This window comes from Symphalangus syndactylus, chromosome 14 (genome assembly GCF_028878055.3).
Source record: "Symphalangus syndactylus isolate Jambi chromosome 14, NHGRI_mSymSyn1-v2.1_pri, whole genome shotgun sequence".
Taxonomy (NCBI): Eukaryota; Metazoa; Chordata; class Mammalia; order Primates; family Hylobatidae; genus Symphalangus; species Symphalangus syndactylus.
The window spans coordinates 57,644,927-57,659,707 of record NC_072436.2 but is presented as its reverse complement, the minus strand read 5'-3'; the positions used below and the strand labels follow the sequence as shown (position 1 = coordinate 57,659,707).

General features: G+C 34.1%; 1 protein-coding gene across 1 annotated transcript in view; it reads right to left on the bottom strand.

Moving 5' to 3' along the window:
* Positions 1-14,781, bottom strand: part of LOC129462114 (uncharacterized) — a 60,473-nt gene that overhangs the window by 6,660 nt on the left and 39,032 nt on the right. The gene's annotated exons all lie outside the window — the stretch shown is intronic.

Sequence of the window (14,781 nt, the reverse complement as noted above, 5' to 3'; positions counted from 1 at the left end):
GTCAAGACATCTGGATTCTGTTTTGAAAACTCCTATATATTAATTAACTAATAAATATACAACATGCAAAATTTCAGGGATATGAAGATGGAATACTTCCTTTTCTAGCCCAAGAGTAACCAAAAAAATTATTTATTGCATATTTCCATTGTTGGAGGACTTCTACAGTCTACTGTGGGATATACAATTTTGTTTAAGGCACAATTCTATCTTCTTATGCTTCACAATTTAACAGGCAAGAGAGACACAAATGTTAAATAACCATATAATAAGTTGACAATGAGTAACAATGAGAAATGTGCCACTGGCAGGTTTTACATGTTGAGTTATTATGACTATTGGAATATGGTTTCCTCTTAAAGAAAAATAATTTCCCCATATCAATTCTCTGAGAAATAGTTTATCCTGAAACAGAATTTAATGGTGTATTAAATTGAGCAAAAAAATAAAATTATCTTCTCTACAGGTCTAAGGGAAGGACTCAAAGAGACAGAAATACTTGGTTTTGCTTTGGTGTATATGAGCAGCTCCTACGAAGCAGAGACAAAGCAAGACTGCACATAACATAGAGATTCTGTTTTTTACTAGTAACATGTATAACTGCAGTGGTGACATTGTGGAGTGGATTGCATTTAGAGCAAAAATGTGCATGAGTCTCAGATCCACTAATAAGTATAGAGCCAGCAGAACTTACTGAGTAAAGCAATGTTTTCACTTGAGGCTGCAGAGAGACAACAGCAGTTTCAGCAACAAAGATTGCTGTGCCCCGTCAAGTGATGACAGCCCAAGATCAGCATTCACAGAGGAAACAGGGGTACGGGATGATGAAAACTTTGGGACAAAATAACCTAACTGACTAGTAAATGTAAGAAAAAACATGAGACACTTGAGACATTAGCTCCTAATAAGAAGGTAATAGGTTCTCATGATTCAATAACTATGATATAAAATTTGAAATCAGAATCAGGTAAAAGTTGAGATACATGGATCATAATCTTAACAAAAGAGTGGTTAAATAAATAATGGAGATATTCTAATGCTATAAGTTTTTTTTTTTCTAAGAGAGAATGTTAACTGTCACATCTGAAAATACTTTGAGGAAGAGTTGATATTTAAGTGAATCATGGAAAAAAAATTTCTAATGTTTGGCTGTTGTGTGAGGAGTAAGTTCTTCCCAGAGAAAGGAAGGCACTTGAGAAAAGACCGTGTGAAATACAGGATATTTTGAGAAGAAAGAATGACATGTTGGAGCCTAGGTGATTTGATGTTCCTTTTCACTGTCTTTGAGAAATGATAAATGATGATTCCAGTGGCAGTAGCACACATGCGATTATGTGTGTGAATCTGTGTCATAGTAGCTGAGCGTGTACTTGATCCTACCTATAGCCATTTATACTTCATTTCATGTATAGATGAAATAACAAGGCAGCCTACATTCCTACAGATACATGAATTCCTCTAGCATTTCCCTACCTGAATAGGTGGTGTATATGTATTGTGTTTATGCATCATTTTTATCCTAATTTTGAAATCACTTTTGTTTCAATTTTCCTCAAATTTTAGGTAATTCATTTTCCTTTTCTCTTTTTTCAAAATGTCTTGACTTTTCTCTTAAGAAAATTTGCTGAATCAAATTTGTTGAATGAGTTTAAGCCTATACAGTATCTTTTTGCTAATCTGATTTTTATTTTGGTCTGAAAGACATTTTTACCAAGTTTTGGTTTATCAACTTGGAAAAAGTCTATGGGATATTTTATTAAAAATAATTTTATTCCAATTGTCACATGACATTTAATAGATCGATTCAAAAGAACTTGTTATTTTAATACAATGTTCTATATTAAAAACATTTATTAAATTTACTGCCACCCAAAATATCTGGAATACAAATATAAGGTGGATATTCACTCGGAAAGATTTGGGAAACGAAATGTAGCATTCTCCCAGGGTCTTATGCCTGATTAAACATGAGTCTGCCTTTGGTAGGAAAGTCAGCCTTGATTTTATTCCAGATAAGCATGATAAAGGCAGTGGTTTGTTTCAGCCTCAGGTTTCTGTGGTTTTACTAACTCTAGCCTTGAGAAGCTTCAGGTAATGTTGAAGCTTGTCAAATATAAAGATTATCAGAATAGGTAGCAAGGTAGAGAGCCGATATGAAGAGTTCATGTATTATCTAGAGGAGAAGATGATAGTGCACGGGAGACTGACTTTTAACACTTTAATTCAGAATTCAGATAGAGTAACATATCATTTTGGGAGATTTTCTATGCATTATAGGATACTTGCCACTAGGGTCAGAGAAGATTGTTATGTAACCACAATATGTTTTATATTTTATTTTTAACCTTTCCACACTACGTTTCTCTGTAGAAAAGCTTTATAGAGCTATGGATAGAAGGAATTATGTTACACTTAGAAATTTCTTTACTAGAATAACTAAAAGGGAAGGAAAAGAGGTCAATCAATGAGATGGAGGAAAGAGAAAGAGTTCAACGAATGAGAGCAGAGGCAAATATCCAAGAGGTCTTGATCAATGAGAATTCATTTTTGTAAACATTTTTGTATGTCAGAAACTTATTAAAAATTAACATTTATAAACATCTAAAATAAAAACACCTTGTGCGTGTGTGTTAAAAAATAGGGTTGAAAAGAATAAACAAAATAAATGATACAATGTAAAAGCAACTCTAAAAATGCTCAGTAGGTCTACAGATAGGGCTTCAAAAATAAAAAAGTTATAATTACAGATCTATCAATATTTGTCCAACGAGTTGGTACATTTGATAAATAAAAGGTTAAGTTACTCATATGTTTGAGGGGAGGGGTATAAAGTAGAAGTTAGGTGCAATTGCTTTGTAGAAAGAATGTCTGGTTTAAAATCCTGGCTCCAATCCGTATTGTTAGCCACAGGACTTTGAGAAACATCTTTCAGTTATCCTAGGCTTAGAGGCATTTTCTTGACCTACCAGGCTTAATAAGATCTCATCTCTGCCACCTTTCTGATCCATTTTCACCAATTTATCTAATTAATGCTGTATTTTCCTAAAGCATTTCAAACAATTTACCTAAAACATTCCAAACAATTTACCTAAAGCATTCGAAACAATTAAGGTATTTGCACTTTGCTGTCCTGCTAGCCTGAAATGCTCGTCCTCCAGACATGCTCATAATGCACTCCTTTCCCTTCCTTCACATCTGGACCTGCAGAGGCTCCTGAGAGAGACTGATTCTGGTCACCACATAACAACATAGCATCTCTCTACCCCACCACTTCGATCCTTTTATTCTGTTTGACTTGACTTTTTCCTCTTTGGTATTTATTACTAACCTTTTTTCATAAATTCCAGATCCTGCACAACATTGCCGGCATCTTAGTATATATATTTGTGTATGTATATATATATATGTTAATGAGTGTATATCATTTTCTGTTTATTGCCTGTTGGTCTGGTTAGAATGTAATCTCCATGAAAATAGGAACTTTAACCATTTAATTCATCAACCAGAATACTTGACACATGGTGCATGTTGAATACACATTTTTTGCAAAATTAAATCAAGTAATACAATTCACACAATCAAGCAGAATTAGTGAATAAAGTTACTGCTACATCTCATAATTTTATAAGTAGAGTACCTGAAACATTAAAAATGTTTAATAAATGTTATTACTATTGCATGCATCATATTTCTCTTTTTGCTAATGTTTATAATGAAGTAAACCATAATTTTAAATAACTATTTTATTCAGTTTTCTGTCCTAGATATTGCTACATGTATTGGTACAGAATCAACACTTGGTCTATAAAAATAGTTGTACCCCTGATCCTTATTAATCATCCTTTCAGTAAGGTAGAATAAAAAGAGAGACTAGCTAGCTCTCCACTGTTCTATAAATAAATAGCCCTCTGTATACATTCTTTCCTCATTGTGAAACATTTTTGATAAGGTTAAATACATACACGAATATTACTTGATTTTTATGATCCAGATAAAAAATAAAACACTTCTTTTTATTTAGCGTAAAACATCTGTTTCTCCTTTTCCTATTTGTCAATTTTTTTCTATACAGATCAACTTAACCAGAAAGGCATTATGGGATAAAACAAAATGTTCTTAATTTTTAAAATAAATAGATTCATAAGCAAGCAGCTGCTGAACTTTCTAAGAGTCATAAAATTAAAGATGGATGAATCCATTTTCTCCACGAATCCATTTTCTCCACAATCTTAGGACTCTTTTTTTTTTTTTTCAAAAAAAATGAAGAACATTAAGTGAAAAAATACGTTTAGTTTCATAATATAGTCACCATAATCTTTTACAAAAGCATTTTTCTTTGTTAATGTGAGATTTAAATGTAATAAAAATATACAGAACTCTTTTTTATATCTTTGTTTTCTATACATACCCATATATGTATATATAACAAGATGTGTATATATAAGTGGAATCCAAGTATTTTCTGCCAACATTATTTTGATGTATATCTAACATTCATTATGTTTGATATTGTCCACTTGTTGAAAATGTGAGCTTGAAATCTCCTGTTGTTTTGAGTTTCTTGTTTGTGTTTTCCTTTTTATTCTTAATTTGTTTCTTGTTGTTCTATTTTTATGTTTCTTTCTTCTCCTCATAGTAGTGCAATAATATTACTCCATTCTTTCACTGTTATAAAGACATACCTGAGACGGGATAATTTATAGAGGAAAGATAATTTATAAAGGAAAATTTATTAGCTCCTGGTTGCACAGGATGTGCAAGAAGCATGACGGCTTCTGGGGAGGCCTCAGGAATCTCACAGTCATGGTGGAAGGCACAGGGGAAGCAGCACTTCACATGGCTGGAGCACAAGGATAAGAGAGAGCCAGGAAGCACCACATGCTTTTAAAGAAGAGATCTCATGGTAACTCACCATAATGAGAACAGCGCCAAAGGGGAAATCTGCCCCCGTGATTCAATCATCTCCTACCAGGCCCCATCTTCAACGTTTGTGATATGGTTGGCTCTGTGTTCCCACCCAAATCTCACCTTGAATTGTAATCCCCATAGTCCTCACAAGTCAAGGGTGGGACCAGGTAAGGGTAATTGAATTGTGGGGGTGGTTTCCCCCATGCTGTTCGCATGGTCATGAATGAGTCTCACAAGATCTAATGGTTTTATAAGCTTCTGGCATTTCCACTGCTAGCACTCATTCTCTCTTGCTGTCCTGTGAAGAGATGCCTTCTGTTATGATTGTAAGTTTCCTGAGGTCTCCCCAGCTCTGCAGAACTGAGTCAATTAAACCTCTTTTCTTTTTTTTAGACAAAGTTTCACTCTTGTTGCCCAGGCTGCAGTGCAATGGCACAATCTCGGCTCACTGCAACCTCTGCCTCCCAGGTACAAGCTAGTCTCCTGCCTCAGCATCCTGGGTAGCTGGGATTACAGGAGCCTGCCACTATGCCCAGCTAATTTTTTTTTCTTTTTTTGTGTATTTTTCGTAGAGACGGGTTTTCGCCATGTTGGCCAGGCTAGTCTCAAACTTCTGACCTCAGGTGATCTGCCCACCTCAGCCTCCCAAAATGCTGGGATTACAGGCATGAGCCACTGCACCTGGCCATTAAACCTCTTTTCTTTATAAATTATCTAGTATCAGGTATTTCTTTACAGCAGTGTGAGAATGGACTTATACAATTTGCGATTACAATTTGACATGAGATTTGGGATAGACCAGAAGCAGAAAGATATGGCCTGGCTCTTTGTCCTCATCCAAATCTCACCTTGAATTTTGAGCCCCATGGTCCCCATGTGTCAAGAGTGGGACCAGGTGGAGGTAATTGAATCATGGGATGGTTTCCCCTGTGCCAATTTCATGATAATGGGTGAGTCTCACAAGATCTGATGGTTTTGTAAGCTTCTGGCATTTCTGCTGCTAGCACTCGTTCTCTCTCCTGCTGTCCTGTGAAAAAGTGTCTTCTGCTATGATTGTAAGTTTCCTGAGGCCTCCCAAGCTATACAGAACTGTGAGTCAATTAAACCTCTTTTCTTTATAAATTATCTAGTATCAGGTATTTCTTCATAATAGTGTGAGAACGGACTAATACAATTCACGATTACAATTTGACTTAAGATTTGGGCAAGGACACAGACCCAAACCATATAATACCTTTATTGGGTTGTTTGATTTTTTTGACTATTTATTTGATTTTTTTTCTCTCTGATTTTACCACTACTGCTTTGTGAGTCATAAAAATATTTGCTGCTTCTTAATAGTTAACTTCACTCCAAACCATAAAATGACCTTGATCACTCGAACACTGTATATCTCCTCTGACATACATACCATTTTATCTAGCATTTTAGATATAACTTTCAGTTTACCTCATAAATTAGACAATTTTACATAGGCCCCACTTATTTTTATTGATATGTTCACCAAGTTCTTTATAATTTATTCTTGCATCTACAACTCTCTTTCTGGGGTTATTCTTTACCTGAGATGATGTCTTTTGAACCTCCTTTGATGAATGTCTGTAGGTGATAAACTTTCTGTATGTGTTGTTGGTTTTTCTGAAAATATCTTTATTTTGCCCTTTTCCACAAAAACAAAATAGTTTTGCTAGAAACACAACACTTGGAAAATATTGTTGCACTGTCTTTGGGCTTCTGTACCATAAATTGAATGATCGTGCTGTTTCCTATGTAAGAGGAGCAACGAAGATGATGACTATAGTGAAAAGAATGTTTTTAGATTTGGTGGTAAGAATCTGAAGGACTTTAAGTCTGAGAGGAGTGGTCATTTGATGGATTTGAGGAGATACAAAACAAACATGAATCACATTATCTCAGAAAATGGTGAAGGGAATATTCTAGGAAATGAGAGTGCAGATACCAAACAAAGAGAAGTGTTAACTTGACATTAATTATTGTAATTCAAAGAAAGGTCAGTCAGCAGAGTATTGTGATTTTCTACAGCAACATTTTGATTTTTGTATGCAAAGAATGAGAAGGCAAATTCTGGGGTTTACTCCAATCTATTGCAAGGCAAGTATGGATGAGATAGAATCAAAGATTGAAGGTGTTAAGACTGTATGTAAGGGAATGGTTTTTATTTGAACCATTTAACATGCTCTAGATAGGTAGCAATTAGAAACTCATTGAGGTGATATAAACTAGTGGATTCAATGGGTTAAAGTTTTCAATAGGATGAAAGAATTCTTGCAAACAGATTTCTACAGAAAATGATCAAGAAGGTCATGAATTATTATTAATAAATGGTTTAAGATAGAAAGTTTAGAAACAATTTTGTATCTCTCATTATGATATCTTCAGTGCATCGTGGGAGTAGAATGCTGAGATGGAGGCAAGAAAATGGACCAAAAAGTGAAGAGATTGGGGACTAAGATGCCACAGCTCTTCCTCCTGGAATGGATCATCCACATGAATATGGAGATAACACTAATGTCATTCATCATAATCTCTTGCATGATTTTGAATATATTTGTTAGAAACAATTTAACGTATATTACCCACTGAATCAAAATTTGCATCTGACTTTTCTATTAGTCATACATTCTGAAACCAAATTCTGGTGCTTAGGTTTGTGCCTCTGAAACATAGTAAAGATATACCAAAGCTAATGTGGTTCCAGTTTTTATTTAGTGGGTTAAGAAGAACAAATTCTATTTCCAACTATGTTGCTATCTAGTAGCATAAGCTTAGCCAAATCAAATGATCTTCCAAGGTTTCAGTTTTTTTATAGGTAAACACAGTTTTAAAGTTTACTTAAAATCATTTTTAAACTGAAAGTCCTTTAATTATTTAATTTATTGCTTGTTAAAGCACCATTTGTCGGCTTTGCTCTCTAAGTTCATATAATTACTTTAACTTAGGATGTCCTCCACCACTAAACTTTTATATGGCTATATATTTGTGTGGTATCTGTCACCATGGTACCTAGATATCCAACCAACATAACTGTGTAAAAATAGAAGGTATGTGGGAAGAAAAAATGTCAATCCCCATTTTTCTATTCACACAGGTATTAGTGAGGCATAAAGATTGTATCTTAAGTTTTGTGGGTTTTTTTGAGCTTACTGCCCATGTGATTACAGAGTAATTTATGAGAAAAAGGATAAAATTCACTATCCAAATGTATGAACATTCAATGTAATATTTACATTTGTTAAATAAATAAATAAACCTCCCCCTTGGTAATCATTACAAATATATATCCCAAATGACAAATAACTATATAAAAACGTAAAAACTACTACAAATGCACACAGGCAATAATGCAGATGATTATAGTAGTAGAAAAGTGACAGCTAAAATAGACTCCTCATAAAGTTTACCCTTTCTGTTGTTATTTTTTCAGTGCCACTATTTTTAATCGCTCTGAAGAAGCTAACAATTTTTTTAATGTATGAAAGGAATATAATTAAGAAGGAAATAATTGGTAAGGAATAAGTTTAGAGATAATGAGCTGCTACTAAATACCAAAGTAGTCGGCAGTCTAATACAAGTCTGGAAAGATTAGAATCATAGATACACAATTTGGAGTCACAGGTATAAAAATAATATTTTTAAAGCTGTGGGACTAGATATCACTTGCAAAGTATCATAGATTGAGGACAATGAGAAGGGCCTAGAATTGGTTACAGGGTATTCCACTCTGCAGAAGTCTAGAAATAAACAGGCATCAACAAGGGAGAGTGAGAAGACTCTACCAGTAAGGAAATAGAAACAAGAGTGTATGGTACCAGAAGCCAATGAAAAAAACATCTGAAGAAGACTACGATAGAAAACAATATTCAGTGCTATTACCATAAACAGGGAAATTATGTTGTTTAGCAAAAAATGATTAATCATGCTGTTGATATGATTCTGACATAAGCTATAATTAGTGAACCTTGCATCTTGATGTTGTACGTTGTCAAGTGAGTATGTACACTTGTCAGATGTCTTAGGTTCTTTTCAGTTAAACATGGAATAAAACCAACTAAAAAATAATTAATGAGAAACAGAAAGAGATAACGAAATAGAAAGCTAGATAGCAAGAGACCAAAAAGTGTGACTAGTAGAAACACAAACTCATAATATAATAAACAATGGAACATTTAATTTTATAATAAATCTAAATAATTGTTCTTTAAGTTATCATAAAATCTTCATGTACATAGATAGGCCTTGAAAAGGAGTCCTGGTTTTTCTGCTGTGTTGAGAAGTAAACTCTAGAATTACTCTATTGAGGTATTTAAAACTTATGTTTTAAATATCCAGTAAAGCAAGATCTGGGTTTTCTCCTCAATAGATTTATCATGAAATTATTGGCTAACTACAGGAATTAGAGGGAAGGCATTATGTTCTGACTATAGTCCTGTCTGACTTTGTATTAGTCCATTCTCACACTGGTGTAAGGACATACCCCAGACTGTGTAATTTATAAAAGAAAGAGGTTGAATTGACTCACAGTTTAGCAAGGCTGGGAAGGCCTCAGGAAACTTTCAATCATGGTGGAAGGGGAAGCAAACACATCCTTCTTCGCAAGGCAGCAGGAAGAAGTGCTGAGTGAAGTGGTGGAAAAACTCCTTATAAAGCCATCAGCTCTCACGAGAACTCACTCATTATCATGAGAACAGCATGGAGGTAACTGCCTCCATGATTCAATTACCTCCCACCAGGTCCCTCCCATAACACTTGGGGATTATGGGAACTACAGTTCAAGAATGAGATTTGGGTGGGGACACTGCCAAATCACATCAGACTTTATCATCTCGCAGGGGAAAGGGGTGTTACTTTCCCCTTGAGGGCTTAGGATCCCCCTCTTATTTGATGGGGAATTGACTAAATAAATAGTCCCCGACCTTTTTGGAATCAGGGGCCAGTTTCACGGAATAGGATTTTTCCATGGATGGGGGTGCAGTGGATGGTTTCTAAATGAAGCTGTTCCACTTCAGATCATCAGGCATTAGATTCTCCTAAGGAGCTTGCAACCTAGATCCCTCACATGTGTGGTTTACAGTATGGTTCATGCCCCTATGAGAATTTAATGCCACCAGTGATCTGAAAGGAGGTGGCGCTCAAGCAGTAATGCAAGCCATAGGAAGCAGCTGTAAATACAGATTAAGCTTCACTCACTCACCAGCCACTCACCTCCTGCTGTGTGGCCCAGTTCCTAATAGGCCATGGACTGGTACTGGTCCAATGCTTAGGGATTGGGGACCCCTGAACTACATCATGATTAAATAAATTTTCATGTATAGGATTCGATAGTTTCTTAACACAGATGTTACCTGAAACCTCTAAGCTTTTGAAGACAACATTAGGCTTAGCTGTGCACATTCAAATTATTTTTTAAGATATTCATGAATCTTAAGGCAAAAGGCACATCAGTGAGATTATATTTTTACATATGCTTCTGCTTTCTAGAATTTTATGTATCTAGTGACTATTCTTTTATCTATGTAATGTGTCAAACAACGTGGAGATATATTCTTTCTTCATGATTCCAAATAAAAGAAAACATGAAAAAAGAAAGTAAAAAAGGGAGGGAGGAAGGGAGAGAGAGAGAGAAAGAAAGACAGGAAAAAAGAAAGGCCACACAATGAATAACTTAATGATGAGTGCTGTAATAAACCACATTTAATATTTGGGACAAGATGAAGTCATCACAATGCTACTGGAGAAGTAGACAAATAATATTGTATTCCTGTTCCCAAATACTTTTATTCATTTGCCACCCACGATTTCCCACTACCTATGCCCCTCATATTGCAGCTACTGCTGGTCTTGCATATCTTGGTGGGTCAAAATCATATGCCCTTCTTTCCTTTTCTTCTTCTTGGTTTGCCCTGGGAACTTCAAATGTTTTCTCCATTTATTATGTTCAACAATTTAAGTATTTTTATCTCCTAACAAATTTGTCTAGCAAACACACTAATGTATTCACCACACAAAAGGATAGTTCAGTGAGCAAGATCAGCCCTCCTTGCAAGATATTATCAGTCATAAATTGCCCAACATATACAAAATTATGTATTATATATATAATATATATAAAATATATATAAATTTATATTATATATAAAATATATATAAATTTATATATGTATATTTATTATATATAATATATGATATATTATATATTATATATATTATATATATAATTATATGTATTATATATAATATATTATATAGTATATATATTGTATATAATATATATTATATATAATATACATTATATATACTATATAATATATAATATACATTATATATTATATATAATATACATTATATATAATATATAATATACATTATATATTATATATAATGTATATTATATATAATATATAATATATATTATATATTATATATAATATACATTATATATAATATATAATATATATTATATATTATATATAATATACATTATATATTATATATAATATACATTATATATAATATATAATATACATTATATATAATATATAATATACATTATATATAATATATAATATACATTATATATAATATATAATATACATTATATATAATATACATTATATATAATATATTATATACATTATATATAATATATTATATACATTATATATAATATATTATATACATTATATATAATATATTATATACATTATATATAATATATAATATACAATATATAATATAATGTATATTATATATGATATGATATATATTATATATGACATGATATATATTATATATTATATATAATATATATTATATATTATATTATATATATTATATATTATATTATATATTATATATTATATTATATATATTATATTATATATTATATATTATATATTATATATTATATATTATATATTATATTATATATATTATATTATATATTATATATTATATTATATATATTATATATTATATTATATATTATATATTATATATTATATTACATATTATATATTATATATTATATATTATATATTATATTATATATTATATTATATATTATATATTATATATATTATATATTATATTATATATATTATATATAATATATATTATATATAGCAGGGTTTCGGAAGAGATGCCGACTCATATATATATAAATATATATATATCATATATAATATATAATATATATAATATGTAATATATATTATATATTTAATATATATTATAATTTATATATTATATATTTAATATATATTATAATTTATATATTAAAAAATATATAAATTAATATATGTAATATATTTATATATAAATATTATATAAATATATAAATATTTACATAATGTTTATATAAATTATAAAATGCCTCACAGCCCTCTACACAAAGGTTTGCCCAATTATCATTCATAGCAAGGACTGGCTTGGCCTCAGGAAGGAACCATTCATTTCAATACAATCCAGTAGTTGGGCCTTTTCTGTAGATGTGATGACAGATGGTCTGAAGCCCCATATGTGCAGGCTTTCTATACCTTGCAAGGCAACCCAAACCTTTACCAACAATGTGGGATTGATCCAGCCCTCCTGTTTGCCATCTCAGGGAAGGCTGCAAGGGGCAAGCCCAAGAAATTAAAGATACGAATCCCAGAGGCACTCCCAGCAGAGGAGCCAGCTCCCTCAAGCCCTTCTCCCCCCTAGAAATCCTTGCCCTCAACAAGCCTCAGTCTCGCTCTTGCCCTTCCAACAGATGCCCAATGAATCTGGGCCCAGTAAGGTCTAGGGCCCCTTCTCTGTACAGTACTTCAGGCAAATCAAGGGGGATCTTGGCAAGTTTTCACATAACCCTGATAGATAGATAGAGGCTGTTCAGTATTTCACCCAAATATTTGAACTCTCCTGGAGAGATGTTATGTTACCTTTGAATCAGACCCTGACAGACACTGAGAAACAGGCAACTCTTCAAGCAGCAGGGAGATCTGGGGATGAGCTTTGCATCACATATGGTGTCAGGAAAAGGAGCAAATATTATTTAACTGGGGGAGAAGCAGTACCAGTGAAGGACTTAAATGGGATCCCAGTGACCAGATGGAAGACTGGAAGAGGAGACACTTTCAGGTGAGCATAACAGAGGACTTATGTAAGACTAAGACCAAGCCTCTCAATTATACTAAGTTGTCCTTGATCGACCAGGGATTTGATGAAAATCCCATTGCCTTCCTGGAAAGGCTGAGGGAGCCCTTGGTAAAGCACACCTTTGTATCTCCTGATTCAGCTGAGGGACAGCTAATCCTAAAGGATACATTTATTACTCAGGCAGCCCCTGATATCAGGAGGAACTTGCAGAAACAGGCCCACCAAGGCAAGAACCCTGGGATACAGAAAGCCTTCTGTCCTTGTGATAAGGCAGAGGGCCTAATAGAGCTTAGTAACACAAGCTAACTACAGATGGCTAAACTAAAAGAACACCCTGTAACACACACCCACTGGGCTTCAGGAGTTGTAAACACACCACCCTAGATGCTGTTGCCATGGGGTTGAAGCCCCACAATCTTCCGGTCTGTATGGTCCCCCTGGAGGTTTGAGCAGTGGGGCACTGAAGAGGCGAGCCACTCCCCCTGTCACATGCCCTGCAAGGGGGATAAAGGAACTTTTACTGTTTCCTTACCAAACACCGCATGTTCTCACTCATAGGTGGGAATTGAACAATGAGAACTCATGGACACAGGAAGGGGAACATCACACTCCGGGGACTGTTGTGGGGTTGGGGGAGGGGGGAGGGACAGCATTAGGAGATATACCTAATGCTAAATGACGAGTTAATGGGTGCAGGAAATCAACATGGCACATGGATACATATGTAACAAACCTGCACATTGTGCACATGTACCCTAAAACTTAAAGTAGAATAAAAAAAAAAAAATCTGAATCTTTAGAGTAAGATCTTAAATTTTAATCATTCCTTGATTTGTGTAAATTAAACCTCTCTGACCACATAGAGACTTTTCAAAATTCTGTGTTTGGAAGTCTTGTTTTGTTTTGTTTTGTTTTGTTTTTGAGTTGCTCTGTCACTCAGGCTGGAGTGCAATGGAGCGACCATGGCTCACTGCAGCCTCTACCTCCCAGGATCAAGAGATTCTCCCACTTCAGCCTCCAGAGTCACTGGGACTAGGTGCTCACCACCGTGTCTGGCTAATTTGAAAATATTTTTTGGGGAGACAAGATCTCACTATGTTACCAAAGTTCTTCTTGCTCAAGCAATTTTTCTTCCTTGACCTCCCAAAGTGCTAGGATTATAGGCATAAGCCACTGTGTCCAGCCTAATATATTGTTTTTGATTGAGAGAAGAGGTTCATGCTCACGATGGTATTTTGGAGTGATGCTACTTTTAAAAGTTTATACCTGGCCAGGCGCAGTGGCTCACGCTTGTAATCCCAGCACTTTGGGAGGCCGAGGCGGGCGGATCACGAGGTCAGGAGATCAAGACCACAGTGAAACCCCGTCTCTATTAAAAATACAAAAAATTAGCCGGGCGTGGTGGCGGGCGCCTGTAGTCCCAGCTACTCGGAGAGGCTGAGGCAGGAGAATGGCGTGAACCTGGGAGGCGGAGCTTGCAGTGAACCGAGACTGTGCCACTGCACTCCAGCCTGGGCGACAGAGCGAGACTCCGTCTCAAAAAAAAAAGTTTATACCTGACCTGGTGATTATGATTATCGTAGATACCTCATAAGCATACGTAAATACCAATACAAAGATGATTTTATCAAATAACTAAACGAATGCGTTAAAAATCCTTAAAACTACCATAAGAAAATGCGGAATGGAGGATTATATGCTAAACATGATAAAATG